The sequence below is a fragment of the Panthera tigris genome, chromosome D4 (assembly GCF_018350195.1).
Source record: "Panthera tigris isolate Pti1 chromosome D4, P.tigris_Pti1_mat1.1, whole genome shotgun sequence".
In the NCBI taxonomy this organism is placed as follows: Eukaryota; Metazoa; Chordata; class Mammalia; order Carnivora; family Felidae; genus Panthera; species Panthera tigris.
The window spans coordinates 59976926-59994967 of NC_056672.1; the positions used below are offsets into that span (position 1 = coordinate 59976926).

An 18042-nucleotide genomic window follows, 5' to 3' on the forward strand; every position below is an offset into this window, starting at 1 on the left:
TCACAACAGATACCTAGATAAAGTAGGATTCAGAGAATCCTGTCTTGCCACATTGGGCCCTTCAACAGGCCTTATTCACTCCTTTTCCTTGGTTTCTTTTCTCGGCCACTTTAGCCAGTTGGTAACCTGGACTATTCTTGGATGTTTTCCCTCTCTGACAACCTGAGTTAGAGGATGGGACAGTTGGAAAAAATGGAGGGTGGGGAGGGAGGGTTATAACAATAAATACTTTGAATAAATACTTGGATTTGAGGTCTCTGGTAACAGGTAAAGGCCTGTTTACCTCCATCCTGAGGCCTTTTCTGTTGGTCATTTTTAACTTTGATTTGTATAAAGATAGCAGTATCAATAGATTGATTACATTTGTGGATGAAAAGGATGGATTCAGAGTACAAAAAAAGGCTCTTGATAGGCCAAAGCATTTGGCCAAATTTAACAAGACGAAATGTAATGATGACAAATCCCAGATCCTGTGTTTGGGTCTAAATGGCTAATTACCTATGTACCAATGCACAGTTTAGAAAGCTTGGTGTTTTTTTGCTGATTATTAATCAGTGTTGGATACCAAGAAAGGTAATATACTCTGGGAAAGTACTATAGAATCCTATCCAACAAGCAAGTTCTTATCCAAGAGAGATCTGCTCATTTCCATACCAATCAGACCACACCTGGATCATTGTTTCAGGTTCTGAGCTCGCACTTTTAAAAAGGTGGGGGAAGGGGAGGGACATTGATAAACTAGCCACAGTGGTCAAGGGACAGGAAACCTATCATATATGAACTGGAACAACTGAGCCTTAGGAGAGCAGACCATAGGGACAGGGTCACTGTCCTCAGTCTCTGCAGGGCAGTAACAGAACAGAGAGCAGACATGCTTTAAGGGGCTCCAGAGGGCAGAGCAAAAAACAAATGAGTGAAAATTCAAGCGGACTTCAGCTCAGTGGGAGGAAAATATTTCCAATTGAACTGTGATTTTTGGCAGTTTAATCTACAGAGGCAGAGTCTGGTAGAGACCCTGGAGGAACAATGTTAAACATGCCCCAAAGCCAGTCTGCTCAAATATGGATTGTCTCTATCGTGATGGATGGCTCATTCAAATGTGTAGGCCCTACACTTGCTGACCCCGTTTAGCTTGCAGGTTCTATATTAAGTGTCAGATTCTTCTCATTCTAGCTCAGCATTCTAATTAAATAACCTTGGCTCCTTGCATGTGGAAAACAGGTTTCAAGCACAGAACCTCTAGCACCAAGCAGAATGGCAACATAATTTTAGCTCCTGAGCAAAATGGGTCTCACAATAGCGTCAGTATGGCATGCACATTAACATTTGAATATGCTGTATAATAAGCATGCTAATTACTCTGAGAATACTTGAAGAATAAAATCAGCCGTGATCATTAGAAGAGAAAGGGGCTAGCAATTTATAGCATGGCTGCTGCTTGATATTCAAAAATACATGACGGCTCTCCTCACAGGTAAAAGGTAATTACTGTGATTATAAACTGTAATGATAGTGGCAGGAAGTGATCAGAATTTTATTGGAAGTAAGGATGCAGTACACTTGTGTTTTTTGTTGTTCTTGGTTTCTTTTTAACCACATTCAGATTTTAATTTTTTTTAATTTTTTTAATTTAATTAATTTTTTTTTTTAATTTACATCCAGGTTAGTTAGCATGTAGTGCAACAATGATTTCAGGAGTAGATTCATTAGTGCCCCTTACCCATTTAGCCCATCCCCCTTCCCACAACCCCTCCAGTAACCCTCAGTTTGTTCTCCATATTTATGAGTCTCTTCTGTTTTGTCCCCCTCCCTGTTTTCATATTATTTTTGTTTCCCTTCCCTTATGTTCATCTGTTTTGTCTCTTAAAGTCCTCATATGAGTGAAGTCATAATGATTTTTGTCTTTCTCGGACTAATTTCACTTAGCATAATACCCTCCAGTTCCATCCACGTAGTTGCAAATGGCAAGATTTCATTCTTTTTGATTGCCAAGTAATACTCCATTGTATGTGTATATATATATGTATATATACATATATATATACCACATCTTTTTTTTTTTAATTTTTTCTCAATGTTCATTTATTTTTTTTGAGACAGAGAGAGACAGAGTATGAACGGGGGAGGGTCAGAGAGAGAGGGAGACACAGAATCCGAAACAGGCTCCAGGCTCCGAGCTGTTGGCACAGAGCCTGACGTAGGGCTCGAACTCACGGACTGCAAGATCATGACCTGAGCCGGAGTCAGATGCTCAACTGACTGAGCCACCCAGGCGCACCACCGCATCTTTTTTATCCATTCATCCATCGATGGACATTTGGGCTCTTTCCATACTTTGGCTATTGGTGATAGCGCTGCTATAAACATTGGGATGCATGTGTCCCTTCAAAACAGCATACCTGTATCCTTTGGATAAATACCTAGTAGTGCAATTGCTGGGTTGTAGAGCAGTTCTATTTTTAATTTTTTGAGGAAGCCTCCATACTGTTTTCCAGAGTGGCTGCACCAGTTCGACTTATTACTAATAAAAATGTGTCCCCATTTCGATGCTTGGTTCGTTTGAGCAGTTTAGATGTGAACCCATTGCTATATTGCTAATCTCAACTCTGCAGAAAACGGCTGGCAGGGTTTACAAGGGTGATGAGGAGCTGGGAGAGGGCGGGCCTCAGGTTGGACATGGGGCCATGATAATCACCTTGTGCTAGGTTAGAAGCTGTACTGGGGACCTGGTACCCCGTGCCTTGCATGACCTAGACTAGCAGTTCTCAACGTCTCATCTGCAGACCTCTCAGGGATCCTGCTGCTCTTTCAGGAGGTCCATAAGACCAAATTGTTTGTATAATAATATTAAGGTGTTATTTGTCTTTCTCACAGTATTGAACAACTACATACTGTATGATTCAACTTATATGAAATGTCCCAAACAGGCAAATCTATAGAGACAGAACACAGGTAAGCCATTGCCAGAGATCAGGGGAGGCCCTGAAGGGAGAGCGATTGCTTGATGGGTACAGAGTTTCCTTTTGGGGTGAGGAAACTGTTCTGGAACTAGGTAGTGGTGGTTGTGAATTTCCGAAATGTCACAGAATTGTATACTTTAAAATAGTTAAAACGGGGAGTGCCTGGGTGGCTCAGTCGGTTAGACATCTGACTTCGGCTCAGGTCATGATCTCACAGTTCATGGGTTGGAGACCCGTGTTGGGCTCTGTGCTGGCAGCTCAGAGCCTGGAGCCTGCTTCAGATTCTATGTCTCCCTCTTTCTCTGCCCCTCCCCTGCTCACACTCTGTGTCTCTTTCTCTCTCTTTCTCAAAAATAAATAAACATAAATTTTTTTTTAAATAGTTAAAATGGTGAGTTTTAAGTTACGTGAATTTTACAACATTAAAAAAAAAAAAAAAAACGAGAGAGGGAGAAAGTTTGCAGATTGTCCCGCATAAGAAATTCTTCCTATGCAGAATTTTTAAGCTTCTTGAGGGTTTTCTAGTCATGGAAGTTCTCCTGTTTGTGAGGCCCTTTCAATAGCTATAATTCTTATAGTTAGGAAACATTTTTCTTATTTCCTGGACAAGCGAGGCTATTTAAAACCATTTCTTTGGACTTTGCCTAATGCTTTATCCTTTTGCCTTATCCTTTCTATCAGCCTGGAAAGCTACTACTTATCTTTGAAGCCCATCTAAAAATGACACTCCCTTGGTGAAATGTTCCTGGGCCTCCAGCCCCAACCCTACCCCAGGAAGAATTGGCCCCTTTCCCCCAGTCTGGGTTCTTATAGTACTTTGGTGATATTCCTTATATCATATTCCTGATGCAAGGAATTGTATCACAGTTACTCACAATAAATCATTTTTTTTTTTTTTTTTTTGTTAATGTATCTGTCTCTCCTAAAAGGTGACTCTTAAGAGCGGGAGTATTTCTCATTACCCCAAAATCCCAGTACACACACAGACACACACAGACACACACACACAGCTCTCCAAATGTGGTACCAATTAATAACTTTATATTAAGTACTTAAAGCTTTTTTATTCATTTATTTTGAGAGAGAGAGAGCACGTGTGCAAACAGGGAAGAAGCAGAGAGAGAGGGAGAGAGAGAGAATCCTAAGCAGGCTCTCACAGAGTCTGATGCAGGGCTTGAACCCACAAACTATGAGATCATGACCTGAGTGGAAATCCAGAGTCAGATGCTCAACTGACTGAGCCACCCAGGTACCCCTTAAGTATTTTTAAAAGGGCTTTACAAACATTGACTCATTTAATCCTTATAACTTTATATACATACATTTTATAGATGGTTCACCTGAGGAAACAAAAACTTTGGGGCACAAGATGTTAAAACAGCAAAGTTGCGTGACAGTAAAACCACATTATAGCTTGGCACATGGTTGGTGCTCAATAAATGCCTATTCTGGCAAAAGAAAAACTGGCTAAGAACATTAGGTAAATAAAAGAGTTCTATTCTTATGACTTGTTAAATGTTTATATATAGTTTTTAGACTTCACAGAGTGTTAGAGCTGGGAGGGACCTTGGCTATCTCCCTGTGCAAGTTAGAGATAGGGCAGGGGTGCTCCCAGGCGGTCCTGTGGAAGAAACATGGTCCTGGAGCTGAAGCGGGGAGATCAGGAGTGGGGAAAGAGGTCTCCCAGAAGCGGAGAGAGTGAATAAGTTAACCGAGAGAGATGGTAGCTTAAGACAATTATTCAACCAGCACTAAGGAAACCCCCTACCCAGGAGAAAGGCCAGGGGAAGGCAGGAGAACTAAGAGATGGGAGAGCCACAGAGCAGCACAAGATGCCCCAGAGCATGCATGCTCTACAGGGGATACTCAGAGTCTCAAACCAAAGAGCACAAGGCTTCCCGCAAAAACCAGCTGTATCTCTTTATCCCACATCACCCTGATAGATCTTCCCAGAAGCAACTACCGCCAACTCAGCTTCTGATTTTTACCTCCATGTTTATAAACACGTTTCTGTTGCTTTACCTTGGTTTTCCCACTTTAGACATTATATATTGAGTTCCTAGTATTAGAAGATTAGGGTTTAGCTCTCCAATGCCACCCCTAAAAACCAGGTGTGCACCAGTCAACTGGAAGCCAAGTGGCCCATCTGAAAGGGAGGCAGCTCCTACTTATCAGGTTACTGCCAGGAATCCAGCTCCAGGCTGACAGTATGGATCAAAGTATGTTAATTTGTAAGTAATCAAAACACAGCCCCAAAACTGCCTTAACAATGAAGCTTCCACCAGAAGTTCAGGGTGACTCAAGCTTCCAGGTTGGTTTGATTCAGCCGAACACCAATGTCATCAATGCTGACTTCCATGTGAGTTGGCTGCCAACAGTCCACAAGCTCCTCACCCATATCCAGACAGGTGAAAGTCATTTCTGGAAGCCTCCTTAGCAAACCTCTGTTGGTCTAGATTGGGTCATGTGCCTGTAGTGGATACTGGGGAGGTCTCCTCAGTTCCCCTTTTCAGGGCAGGCATAGCTGCTAGGAATATTCTGGCAGTCAGTCTCAGGTCTCAAAAAGCCACTTCCCCCAAGGTTTTACAAAGTTTTACCTCTTCCCGGGTGCAGCCTGAGGCCAGCAACTGGTTGATGTAGGAATACAAATGCCTGGCTCCTGTACTTCAATTTGGGACAATTCTGAAAGGCCATCCCCATTCTCAAGTTCCTGGTGGGATCAGCTGAGGCCTTGGTTGTAACTACACTGCAGTTAGCTGGTCAGCTTCTCACGCCCACTCTGTTCTCTTCATGTCCCCACAGGTGTCTGTCCTGAGAACTCTCCTCAATAAACCTGTGTGTGCTAATTCTCCATCTTGGATTCTGTTCCCAGGGACCCCAGTCTAAGACAGTGCCAGCTTCTGAATCAACAAAGGTGACAAGAGGTGGGACTATGCTGATGAAGTAGGACTAGTTTGCACGCCATGTTATAGACCAGGGCTGGGATCAATCTCTCCCAAAGCACATGGGCTGAAGCAGAGAGGATAGGGACTGAAACAAAACTGAATTGTTAATAAAAAAGAGAAAAATCATATTGGGGAGGAAATGATACAGATTTTTTTGATCTTTCAAGAGAAGCCAGAATCTCATGATGTTTTAACATTGGAAACTAACTGCGATGTTTTTAAATGTTGATGAAGAGCCGACAAGACATTGCCCAACATTTCAGCAGTTTGCAATCTTGGCCAGAAAGAACACGGGTATAGTTTGTAGCCCCAGAGAGCAAAGCTAGGACTGATAGTTATGTGAAATCAAGATTTCAGTTCGACCTGATGAACAGTTTCCTAATGATTTGAGCAATATGAAAATGGAATGAAGCATCTCAGGAGGAGGTGAATTCTTTGGCACCAAGGTTCATGTTTGGGTCTTCTTAGAATTTGAAGTATATGATCTTTGAGATCCTATTCATTGATATCCATAGAACATGTCCTATATTCACAAAATATCACTGATACACCCTTATCCCAATATTAACAGCAACCAGAATTGGGATTGTACCAATAGGACTACTGAAACACGACTCAGTTTCCTTTTCATGGAATACACTTGACTTATCACTTCTGGATATTTACTTAAGTATCAAGGGGAACAAAGGTATCTTGTCTTAGATATAAAGATGCCACTAGCAAATCCTGTACAGATATCACATCATGATAACCTCTAGCATTATATTCTAGCATGTCAGAGATGGAAGCATCTCAAAGATCATTCAGTCCTGTTCCATTTAATGGGAGACACAGAGAGGGGAAGGAACTTAAATTACACAGTAAAACCATGACCAGGATCTGGATATCTTTACTCTTGGAGCACAGTTCTTCCCACTGCAACTCAGATGACATATTTTGTTGTCATTAAGCTGAAATAATTCCCCATCACCCAGCTATCCCAGAATGACAGTACTTCTGGTCTAATGGACTTTAAGGTTCTAGGAGGAAGCCAGTCTCTGGCGGCCATTCCCTTTCAGTGGCCTAGAATGCCCAACTATTTGTAGAGATTGTTTCTTTCATTATGTTTAGTGGTTACTTGTTTTAAAGGTATTAGGTCCACATGGTTCCAAATTCAGTGTTCTTTCCACGATGTCACTATGCCTGGAAAAAAACGCCATGGTTTTAGCCACCAGGAGCAGGATGAAAGGTACAAGTGGGCCTGGAGGGCAGGCTGAGCCACTGAACCATGGCTTCTTAAATTCCCTAATAGGACAGAGCCTGCAGAGGGACTGATTGGCCCAAGCTATAAAGAGAAGAGGGACTCAACAGGGAGATGACCACCTTGAAACAGGACTTGTCTCATCGTGCTCCTTCATCCCATACCTCTAATCTGACACAAAGCCCTTTTGAGTCTTCCTGAGAAATATTTATCCTGCCTGGCCCTCCCTCTTTCCTCTCACAGAAAAAACAACAACAACAACAACAACAACAACAACAAAGACACAAAAACCTGATTTGGACTTGAGTTACCCCACATGTAGGTTATTGTCACAGGCTTTTAGTTCACTTCCTCTGGGTTGCAGGAATAGCCTAAACCGAAATGAGCATGTATTACATCTGGTTTTCATTTATAGCATGTGTGTAAATTATGCTGGTCTTTTAAAAAGCCTAGATTTTTACCCTTCAACTCCACGTAGTAAAAGAAACTCCATAAGTGCCACGCAAAGACTTGCTCCAGCTCAGAAACAAGGCTGGTCACCAAAAAGAAGAAACTTGCTCAGAAAATGGATAAACAAGGTGCATTGTATTTATACATCAGTATACTCTTCATTAATACAAAGAAGTGAGCTACTGATGCACCCAGCAACCCAGATAAATCTCAAAAGTACCATGTTGAGTGAAAGAAGTCAGATATAAGAGAGTACCTGTAGTATGATTTCATTCATATGAAGTTCAAGAACAGGCAAAATCATCTCCTGGGGATATAATTTGGGATAAGGGTTGCCTCTGATAGGGCATGGGAAGGGATACAGGGGAATGTACTTTCTAACTTAATTGGGGTGTTGGTCACACATGGGTATACCTTTGTTAAAACTCACCAACTATATGCTTAACACCTGTACATTTTTCTGTATGTAATTATTCCTTAAATTAAGAGGCTGTTGTAGAAAGAAGAACCCAGATGTCTGGTGAAAAACAATGGCTTCTTAGCAGTCCCCTGCCCTCTCTCAACTTCTCACTAAAAAACATCTGAAGAATTGGGGAAATTCGGAGCCTCCCAGCACCATACAAAATCTGACAGAAATGCAATGCCAGCATCTTGGCATCAATTCTTCTCCTTTAAAGTACATGTTGCAGCTGGATTAAGAAAATCATATTTTAAAAAAAGGAAAGAAAATCATATCCTACCACTTTTTTTAAGGTATCTCCAGGCTATGATACTTTTTTTAAAATAAAAAATTTTAAGTTCATTTATATATTATGAGAGAGAGAGACAGAGAAAGAGCATGAGCAGTCAGGGGAGGGGGGTGGCAGAGAGAAAGGGAGAGAATCCTAAGCAGTCTCTGCACCCTCAGCACAGAGCCCCAGATGGGGCTCAAACTCACCAAATGCAAGATCATGATCTGAGCTTAACTGACCGAGCCCCCCGGGCGCCCATGTCCTACCACTTTCATTCCCTGAGCAGATGCCTGAGAAAGGGTATGAAGCTCCGTGGCCCCTCCCACACCATCTGTCCTCTGCCAACTCTGGGGACATCCAGCCCTTTGGGAACAGATCTAAGGCAGCCAGAACACCATTTCTTAGTATCCACAGCCACCAACACGAGCCTCCTCTGCCAGCTTGCTCACTGTTTAAATTTCATTTGTTTCAGATTTAATACACCAGACAGTTTTTAACACCAAATAGGTCTATAGCACTTGTTACCCAAACAGCAGCTCCTGCCCCGCCCTTCCCAGCTCACTCCCCATTCTCCCCAGACAGGGCTTCCCGTTCTTTTAGTTGTTGCCTCTGGTGTTTGCCTCCTTTTATATAAAGAATGTGGTTATATTACTCTTTGGGTTTTGTTTTTATTTGACACATTAACTATTACTATTGACTTCCTACTATGGAAAATAGGAATTTCGCTCTCTTACACCCTCACTCCTGCACAGCTTTGACTACCCCTCCTTTCAGTACTGGTTATTTATGTTAATGTGACTTCATGTTTGCAGATAAGCCACCTAAAAAACTGTATTTCTTGTACAACTTTTTATTTTTCCTGGAGTTAAGAATTACCTCCTTTCGTTGTTTTCATTTCTCCATCAGAGCTATGAAATTCTCTCTCAGTGTGCTTACACAGGAGGTGATCCTTGTTTTCATTTTCCAGTATCCTCCTGGAGTCCTCTGACCTCTTGCTCAATCTGTACTGGGTTGCTCTTGAGGCCTGCCATACTGCTACCCTTGTGGGAGTATATTCTCCAGGAGCTTCATGAGGAAGAGTGCATGCAGGGTTGCTATTTTGAGATCTTTAATGTCTGAAAACATTTTTAGTCTTCTCTCACTCTTGAATGATCATTTGACTGTATGTTAAGTACTTAGAGGACGATCCTTTTCCTCAGAATTTTCTCATAAGGCATCAATTACGCCACTGTCTTCTAGCTTCCCATGATCTATTAAGTCACATAACGTTTGATTAAAAATTTTTAATGTTTATTTACTTTTGAGAGAGAGAGAGAGAGAGCGCGCAAGTGGAGGAGGGGCAGAGAGAGAGGGAGACACAGAATCCGAAGCAGGCTCCAGGCTCCGAGCTGTCAGCACAGAGCCCGACACAGGGCTCAAACCGAGGAGCTATGAGATCATGACCTGAGCCGAAGTTGGACGCTGAACTGTCTGAGCACCCAGGAGCCCCATAACATTTGATTTTTTATCCTTAGGATACTTTTAGGATCTCTGATTTTTGGAAATCTCATCACACTATGATTTGGTGGGCCATTTCAATCTGAAAATCCAAAGGAACTGTGTTTTTTCCCTTAGGATACTTTCAGGATCTCTGTTTTTTGGAAATCTCATTACACCATGATTTGGTGGGCCATTTCAATCTGAAAATCCAAAGGAACCGTGTTGCATTATTGCTTGATAAGTTCATCCTTTACAGCTATAGGTACTGAACATACTGACATTTGAGGGTCTCTCAGTGGAAGTACCAGCTTGCTTCCTGATCACCACAGAGTGATGCCCTCTAGTCTTTAAGACCTATCAATGCACACAGAGTTTCCACTCATATTTTTAGTGCCTCTCTTGTAAATATGGATATTCAAGAATGATCAGATGCTCAGGAAAGACTAACACAAGAGCCAAAAATCTGAGTTAGTAAAAAGGAACGTGGAGAAAATGAACACAATTCAGATATGATAATAAAACTATCTCCTCAAAGAAAAGATGTTACATCAATGAAATAAAAACAGGATGCTATGAAAAATGAACAATTATAAAGAAGAAGAGAAAGCCCTCGGATATTAAAAATGTTATAGCTAAGATAAAACAAATCTGGTTATTTTAGATATTTTCTCTTAAATCAGTCACTTTCCCCTAAAAAGAATCCTCCAATCTTCTGCCTTTGGAGATCAGCTAGTAGTCTTCTGGAACTAAGTGGGGGAAGGGGAGTTGGAAGGATATCTCATAGTTTGGGATGCAGATAGACTTCCACTTAATTCTCTCCATTTTATTCTTCTCTCTGTCTTGAATTCTGATTAATCTAATATTGGACCTCCTGGGCTGTCCTCTAATCCTATTTTGCCTTTAGTAAATTTTTTTCTTTTTGTTCTGCTTTCTGGGAAAATTTCCTCAACTTTACTTTCGAATCCTTTTAAACATTTGGGAGGGGATGGCACTAAGCATATGAGTTAAACCCATCACCATTATCAAACTGCAGAGCATTTCTGCTACTTCAAAAGAACTGCCATACTCATTAGCACTCACTTCCCATTACTCCCAGCCCTTGGCAACCACTAGCCTACTTTCTCCCCGATGAAGTTGCCTATTTTACACATTTCACATAAATGGAATCGTATGTGGCCTTCATGTCTGGCTTCTTTAATTTAGCATAATATTTTTAAGGTTCATCCATGGTGTAGCATCTATCAGTACCACACTCCTTCTTATGGCTGAAAAAAATTCCATTGTATGCATATACCATATTTTGTTTATTCATTCATCAGTTTAGGGACATTCGCTTTATTTACACCTTATGGCTATTATGAATAACACTGCCATAGACATTCATGTGCAAATTTTGTATGAACGTATACTTTCATTACCCTGGGTACATACCTCGGGATGAAATTGCTGGCTTTGTTTAGCTTTTTGAGGAACTGCCAAGCTGTTTTCCAAAGCAGCTGCACCATTTTACATTCCACCAGCAATGCACAAAGGTTCCAATTTTTCTATATCCTCACCGACACTTGTTGTCCATCATTTTTATTATAGCCATCTTGGTGGGTGTGAAGTGTTGTATCACTGTGGTTTGGGTTTGCATTTCCCAGTGCCTACTGATATTGAGCCCCTTTCATATGTTTATTGGCCGTTTCTATGTCTGTTTACGGTTTTTGTTCGTTTTTAATTGGGTTGTCTTTTTGTTGCCGAGTTCTAATAGTTCTTTTTATATTCTAAATACAAGTCCCTTATTAGATATATGATCTCCAGATATTTTCTCCCATTCCATGCATTGTCTTTTCACTTTCTTCATGGTGTCATTTGAAGCACAAAGTTTTAAATTTTGATTAAGTCAACTTTATCTTTTTTGTTTGTTTGGCTTTTGGTGTCACAACTAAGAAAGCTCTACCTAATCCAAGGTCATGAAGATGAACTTGTTTTCTTCTGAGTCTTATAGTTTTAGCTCTAATATTTAAGTCTATGATCTGCTTTGAGTTAATTTTTGTATATTCTGTGAGGTAGAGATTCGACTTTATTCTTTTGCATGTGGACATATAATACTCCCAGCACCACTTCTTTAAAAGACTATTCTTTCACATTGAATTGTCTTGGTGCCCTTAAGTTTTCAACCTTGTCATTAGTTGAAAACTGACTGACAACGATCTTTAAAAGATAATGCACCTGGTCATGATATCACTGTTCTTGAGTTCCAGCCTTGTGTCAGGCTCTGTGCTGACAGCTCGGGGCCTGGAGCCCACTTCGGATTGTGTGTCTCCCTCTCTCTCTGCCCCTCCCCTGCTCGCATTTTGTCTCTCTCTCCTTCAAAAATAAACATTAAAAGTTTTTATAAAAAGATAATATACCTAATTTAGGCAAGGGTGAGGGAAAATCTTACACGATGCTAATGGGAATATAAAAGAAATCCAGCCTGTCAAGGGCAATTCACTGTGCACATCCAAATTTGAAATATATATACTTTGATTCAGGAATTGTACTTCCAGGAATTTATTTCAAGGAACTAATTGTACAAAGATGTTGTGCATAGTGGTGAACAACTGGAAATAGCTTAAATGGCTATGAGTAGAAGACCAGGTAAATAAATTATGCCACATCCATACAATGAAATATGATGCAGACTGTAAAAATGGAGATAAACAAATTTATGAACAAACAAATAAATATGATGGAGACCTAGATTTATTGATTTGGAGCTATTTACTGCTAAGAGAAAAAGGAAAACATGTCACAAACCACCACTTAAGAGTAGGATTCCATTTATATATTACGTATTTTACATGTGCATCTACATTCATAGAGATAGCTCGGGAAATATTCACAAAAATGTTAACAGTGGTTGCCACTAGGTAATGGGATTTGGTTGGCTTGTATTTTCTTCTTTATACTTTTTTGCATTGCATGAATTTGCTACATGAATATGTATTGTCTTTATATTCAGAAAAAGAAAAGCTATTTTCATTTTGTAGAAGAATGTCCTCAAGGAATGTATATTGTGGAAGACTCTTCAGTTGCATGGAAATGTGTTCATAATATATTATTGTTAACCAAAAAAAGCAGGTTACAGTATCATCCCACTTATCAAAAAATTTTAATGTAATATATACAGCATTTCCTAGATACTATGTTTTTTTTCACTATTTGCTATTTCTGAAATAAGGATGTCTCTCATAATCAATATGAATATTTAATGTAGTAGGCTCCCCCCTCCTCACCCTCCTGAAAAGCTGTTATTAATGAGACGATGCTTCTGGCAATCTGAGACTTTAGAAAATGCCATATGTGTGTAGAGAAAAGACTGGAGGAATAGACACCAAAACATGAGCAGTGCTTAGCCCTGAATTGAGATTTTAATTTTTTCTTTTCATTAAATATAGTTTCCAAGTTTTCTATAGTGTGTACGTAGATAAACATTAAAAAAAAATAAGCCACCCAGGAACCTGACTGCTCTGCTTTTCAAGGAAGAAGTAGAGTGGGACTTACGGCCTTTACCAAAAAAAGAAAAAAAAAAATCCTAGCAAACTAGGGAGCACATATACTGCCAGAGTAGTGTCAGAGTCTAGAGTGAGGGAGGAGTACCTTGCGTGCCCACCAAGGGGCCCTGGCCAGGCAGGAGCTGGCAAAGCAAGCTTCAGAACAGATGGAAAGTTCAATCAACAGGAACAGGACTCTGAGATCAGTCTTAGTACTGTGTGGACAAGGAAATCCCTGTGAGGTAGAGGAGAGGGTCCAGATGGTGGGGACGCTGGCTAATTATGGAGAGGGATGCCCAACACTGTGGGGCCACTCAGATATTTTCCAGGCTAGCTCAGGGACACATTCCCAATTCCTCACGAGAGACCAAGGACTGAGTCAAACAGAAAATAAGCCCATCCCCTTTGAGAGTGAAAACTTATGTAGGTTTGGGTGAGCCCTTCTCTCAGCCAAAGGCACAGGGTCCCTCCAGGAGATGAAGGACATGGAGCAGAGGTGAAGGACTGAAGGCCACAGCAGAACTTCAACAGCCTCTGAGGAGGCCAGCAAGCTCTGGGTCTCTGTTTAGGGTAAGGGAGGGACTTGGGCTTTTGGTGACTTGTGCCCGGGACACAGAGGAGAATGCCAGGCATTCTGCCAGGTACGAGCTTCACCTACACGATCAGGTCTAATCCTCACAACAGTCCCCTGATGAGCAACCTGAGGCTCAGAGAGGTTATGTGGTTTGTTCAAAGGCACACAGCCAATAAGTGATAGAACACGATTCCCAACTCAATGGAGTCCCTCTCTGAAAAGGGAAAAACTGAGCAGAATTAATACTTATACTAAATATAAATATTGTTTGTTTACAAAAAATATGAATACACAGGTGGACAAACGCTGCAAGGATATATGCCTTAATGGTGGAATGGTGGATATGTCTCAGTGGTAGGAATTTAAATTTTAAATTTTATTGTCTGGGCTTTGGTGTTTTGACTTTTTTTTCTTTTTTCTTTTTTTTTCCTTTCCACCTCCTCCATGATGAGCATGTAAATCTTCTTAAAGCAGAGAAAACAAAAACTTTTTTCAGAAGCAGTTGTGAGGACTAGTGGATCAAAGTAACAAGAGTGAATTATAGTGAGACCTTAATGACAGAGAAATCCAGGTTCTTACTGGCTACGTGAGTTCCACTTGGCTTCACTGAACCTGTTTCCTAAACAATAAAAGGGGATCATAATCTTGTCCCAGTGAGCTGTTGCCAGGATTAACTGAGATGCAATGTACATGAAAGTCCCAAGCACAGTACTTGGCATAAGGATGGTGTTTAATAAATATTAAACTTGACGAGTCATAGCTCTTCATGCTGCACCAGGAAGGCCTAGCACTTACAGCTGTTTCAGAGAGCAGAAAGGAATCTGGTTTCTTTGGCAGGGGCCCCTTACTAGACCTGCAGCTGCCTACACACCTGACACTCTTCTCCTTCTCTGTTTTTACCATCTGGAGACTAATAGGATCTCATTCCTTACCCCATTTTCATCTAACTGTTTGCCTCTTTCTCCCTTTGTTTCAAGAATCTCAGCTGCCTAGACAGTATTTTTGAATACATGTGACATTCTTTTCAACATAACACACATTTGCAGAGCACCTGTGTCCTAAAGATGGCCCCAGACTTCTACTCTCCATACCCTCAGAAATACTTGAGCTCATAGTCTATTTGTATGAGCTCATAGTCTATTTGAGAATCTAGATCCTTCGACTCCCAGTTGGGGTCTGACTGCTGTAGCAGGTACACACAGGGTGTTGTGGAAACCCAAAAGGCAGATTTGCCAGTGTACGCACATATGCATGGGAGAGTAGGGGGAGAATAAAAGTATTCAGTATTTAAAGAACAATGATTTCTATATCACACGTCACACGTCAGCTTCATATAGTATCTTCACTAAAGAGAAAACGTGCCCGTTCTGCTAAACTGGCTTCAAAGCCAGTCACACCAATGCTCGAGTGGGGCTGTTTCCTCCCGTCTTCAGATTTATTCAATTCTGTTCACAGCGACAAAGTTTGTGGAAGGCTCCGGTCATCTGATGATGTTGCTGAGGCAGTGGGGTGGAACAGGGCCAAGGAGTTACAAACTAGCTCAGAGTGTTCTCCTCGGACATTTTGGAGCTTGTTGGAATACACATTCTGATTAACGGGCAGTTCTAGGACTCAAATGAGTGCCCAAACCGGGCATTATTTGACAGACTTTTAAAAACTTATTAGGCAAATGTTAACATTAATGGGAGCAAAAAGAGATTCACCCATAGTTCAGACTCCCTAAGAAACTAAGTGGTTTTCACTTTTGCTTATTCTCTTCCGGCCCTTGTTCAAATCCATAAATTCCTGGACATGGTAATCATTGTAGATTAGATACAATTATATATTCTACTTCTTTCTTACACCCAGATGCATACTCAGAATGATGTTAAGTACAGCAACACTCAAAACTAGGGCACTGTGACAACAGCCCCTTCAGGCCTGTGGACTGACCGTCCAGTGGAAGATGTTGGCAGGGCAATGAGACACACCCTGTTCTGCCTGTGTTATTTATGCCTCTGGCAGTGAAGCCCCTGACAAAGAAGCATGTCACTGGAACACATGCTCTTTGTTCACAGAGGTGCATGCCAGCACCGGCTGTGTCAGAAGGGACAGTACCGGGTTTGTAGTCTCTCCTCCTTTGGCTCTTTTGCTTTCTTTTTATTTGCTTGCACATTGTGGCTATGTTTATTAATTACTTTGTAGCATAATCTTATAAAACAGACATTTATCCTGTGAGCTATGTAGCATGGGGAAAGAGGCCTTCATAGCCTTGCGTTGGTTATAAAGAGAGGACAGGATCTCAAGATTTGCCCCTTTTCTCCCCAAGGATCAATACCACCTCTCCCATGGGCCACCAGGTTACCACTCTCTCTGGCACAGAGCTGCCATGTTCCAGTCTCCTTCAGCATCTCTCCTTTGCCTGCGACATGGCACCTGCATGCTCCGTTTGGTGTTAAAGCCTGGCTACAATTGCTCTCAACCTCCTGTTCAAAGCAGGCCCCGTGCTATGAGTTCATTTCAGTTGGACTGATGGTGTAACAGAAAAAAGACGGCAGACTTTGGAGTCAGACTCCTCTGGGTTTAAATCTTAGCTCTGCCTCTTAAGCCATACAGCTTAAGGACCCAGAGCTTCAGTTCCTCATCTGTAAAATGATTAAAACACAGTCTACTTCACAGGGTTTGAAGATTACATGAGACAGAACATATTCAAACCCTAAAAGTGAACAGCTCAATTATTGCTTGTTAGCTCATGTAACTGATTTGCTAGTTTTTCATTAAAGCCTTTATTTCATGGCCCTGTGGTTCTCATAACCTTATAGTTACCTCCTGTGCCATCCTGAAGACCACTTCCCTCACAGATTTTCCCCTCACAGAGATGTCTGCTAAGACTAACGTACTTAAACAAGAACGTACTTAACAAGAAACAACGTACTTAACAACGTACTTAACAACGTACTTAAACAAGAACGTACTTAAACAAGAAACAACGTACTAAAAAGTTTTTGCCTTTTCCCAAAATGCTTCTAAAACTTTTTTTGCTTTGAAATTTTAATTCGATACTTTAAAAATTGGTATAGGTGGTTTCGTTTGCCACTAAACGAACTCAGGTAAAATGGAAGGGATTGAGTCTGTCTTAACTTCAAGAAAACCTTGTTAATGCATAGAATTGTGCATTTTTCTCCATTCATAAGTTGTTTTCAATCTTTGGAGTCTGTCTATTAAGATTGTATCTGACTTGACCCATGACATATTTACTTATTTTAAGCTGAATACACCCTGAAGTGACTCCCCGGAGGTCTGCAAAGCAAACTTAGTGCTCTAACCCAGGCTCTCAGGGTGCTGTCTGAGCCAGACGATTACAAAGGCTACCTGCCAAGCTTCCCCGAAACGCAGCCCAGCAGCCCATCGAGAATTACACACCTCGCAGGGGTACCCTGAGGAATAAATGAGATAAAAGTGTGCGGAAAAACTTCGTAAAACTTCGAGACCCCATTAGAAATGCTAATTGCTGCCTTGCTAGCCTATGTTTAAATGTTAGGAAACCCAGGGAGATTCTCCGAAACTCGGGGACGCTCGGTCCCTCTGTGGCTCGGGCGGGCGCCAGGGATGCCCTGTGCCCACAGGCCGCGAGGGCCAATTCCGCCCGGTGCCGCGCGGTGCAACGCGGGACGGCCGCTATTCCGCCCCCGACGGGGGTCCCCGCAGCACTGGCCTCCCGCCTCCAGGCCAAGGGGTGTGGGGTTCGGGCTGTTGGCTTCGCACCGTATGAGGGAGAGGAAGGCGAACCCGAAAGCCCCTGTCCCGCGCTCCCTTCACGTCTCCCGACTTCGCGGGCGTCGGGCCGGCCTGGTGGAGCCTCCCTGGACAGACTAGGCTTTAAAGACCCCCGCAGCCCTCCGGGCAAACGTCCAAGGGCGGGCCGGAGACCCGCCTCCCGGCGCGGTGAGCTGGGGCCGGGGGGGGGAGGGCGGGGGTCTCACATCGGTTGCGGGCGGGGAAGCCCCCGAGGAAGGTCTTACATCAGCCACCCCACGTGCAGTCGGAGGGAGGTAGGAAGTCGCTCCAGTCCCCGGGGCTGCGCCTCCCCCCCCCCTCCCCCGGCCTCCGCCCCTCCCGCCGCGCGTCTCCCCGCCCCGTCCTTGGTGCAGCCGCGGCCGCCG

The 18042-nt window shown here is 42.3% G+C and overlaps 1 long non-coding RNA gene across 1 annotated transcript in view; it reads left to right on the forward strand.

The window, feature by feature from the left end:
• LOC122233268 overlaps window positions 1-7183 on the forward strand; it is a 36688-nt gene extending 29505 nt beyond the window's left edge. The window contains exon 3 of the long non-coding RNA XR_006210810.1: window positions 5763-7183. This is a non-coding gene — a long non-coding RNA (uncharacterized LOC122233268). The remainder of the gene's footprint in view (window positions 1-5762) is intronic.
• Window positions 7184-18042: the final 10859 nt, after the last annotated feature.